The 1745-nt window shown below is 33.6% G+C and overlaps 1 long non-coding RNA gene across 2 annotated transcripts; it reads right to left on the bottom strand.

Moving 5' to 3' along the window:
• On the bottom strand, positions 1 to 1337 carry LOC109592267 (uncharacterized). Of its 2 annotated transcripts, none has more exons than XR_002190262.1 (6): positions 1114 to 1337; positions 827 to 928; positions 653 to 718; positions 301 to 519; positions 124 to 234; positions 1 to 78 (listed from the first exon to the last, which is right to left on the bottom strand). It is a non-coding gene; the product is annotated as an uncharacterized LOC109592267 (long non-coding RNA). The 2 variants fall into 2 exon arrangements; XR_002190261.1 differs by having other exon boundaries at positions 1 to 59.
• Positions 1338 to 1745: the final 408 nt, after the last annotated feature.

The following is a 1745-nucleotide window of genomic DNA, read 5'->3' as shown; positions in this document are numbered from 1 at the left end:
TCTGTCTATATCCTCTGTTATCTTCACTTGATCTTCAAAAGATGGTATACTCAAAGTACCTAATATAAATATCATAAACTGTAAGTGTTGTGTTCAAAATAAAATATGGTGAGAATGACACACTTTCAGATTGTGGATTAGCTCCCTCTATAATATTTTCACTTGTGTTCATATTAGCTTCTCCTACCACTTGACTATGATCAGTAGCAGTACCACCATCTTCATCATCCGACCCTATACACATCATGCACGACATTACAAATGCATCAGAAAGTTAATTATTGGTGACTGATACTATACCTTCAGGTGGTGTACTATAATCATCATCACTGTCACTAGGGGTGTCTCCATTACTCATCTCAGCTACAATAGCAATGAGACAGAACTTGCTACGTTTTACTGATCCGTATCTCTTTCCTACTCTAAAGGATCCTCCTTTCACAGTACAGAACTGGTAAGGGTGCTTCAAAGGAGCTCATACAAACTTGAGGTAATCAGTCTGAGCTTTAGTCCTTAAATCTACACAATGTTGTAGCTCTATTACCAATGGTTTTAATAGTGGCTTAGATACTGATATTGCATATACTACACTGACTAGCATGGTACCTTTGGGTACCTTAAAGTTACATATGTACAAGTCTTTACTTCTTACCTCACATATGACTTGTCTTGCTTTTGGCTCCCACATATTTAAAAAAAAAATCCTCCCATTTTCAGGCTACATAAAACAAGAAAAGAATAACTGCCATTTTACTGCACTAGATACATACATACATGTACATGCACGTGTATAACAGTTAAAATGCGAAGGCAAAAATGAACTTACAAACAAATTAGGAATATCAGCAGGATCGTCATCAGACTCAAAATCAATCCTTGTAGCATTAACAGATTTTGTAGTGAGCAATTCGAAGAGTGTCTCCTCAGTCTAATGCACATAGGGCCCAGTATGAAGGTATATTAGTAACAATTAATATATGTGGCAATTAAGTAATTTTAGTTAGTAATGTTATGATGTGTGGTACATGACATGATGCCTAGTTGTGTGTGACAACATACACTACATGATCGTGTAGTAAAATGTGTATGTAAACACTAAACACACAAGCATACTTCAGTGAAAAGGGTCACTTTCTCTGTAATAATGACAACTCGACTCCATCCATAAAATGTCATGATTGATGCTATCCCTGGAATGTAGTTGCTCTCAGATGCATAGATTTGGAAATAATTCTTGAAACGATCACGATCCCTCAGATGGACGGAAGAAGAGGCAAATGAGATCTGGAAAAGATTTATTATTGTGGTTATGATTATAATAATATTTATTATTGTTATCATTATTATTATTATTATGAGACAAAACAAGAATTAGAAAAGAAAGAGAGAGAGAGAATGAGAGAGAGGAAATTAGGAAAAGGGGGAGAAACCCATATAAAAAATGGAAACAAAGAAAGAAAAACAAAAAGTAAAAACACAAATACAAAAGAGAGATGGGAGATATTATTATTATTATTATCATTATTATTATTATTATCATCACTATCATTATTATTATTATTATTGGGACTACAATGAACAAAAAGAAAATAAATAGCTTTATCATTCATCAGTAGAGACAACTCATACAATACAATAAAATACAGAGCACAATAAGTTTTAAGGTCAGACTTCTTCACAAAGAGATGGAATAACACTACATGTTTTTCTAGAAAGCAAAAGCCAAACACTGTGAGGACTGTATA

The sequence above is a fragment of the Amphimedon queenslandica genome, unplaced genomic scaffold (assembly GCF_000090795.2).
Source record: "Amphimedon queenslandica unplaced genomic scaffold, v1.1 AMPQUscaffold_5791_Cont22247, whole genome shotgun sequence".
Taxonomy (NCBI): Eukaryota; Metazoa; Porifera; class Demospongiae; order Haplosclerida; family Niphatidae; genus Amphimedon; species Amphimedon queenslandica.
The sequence above is the reverse complement of the archived record's forward strand: the minus strand, read 5'-3'. Positions and strand labels throughout refer to the sequence as shown.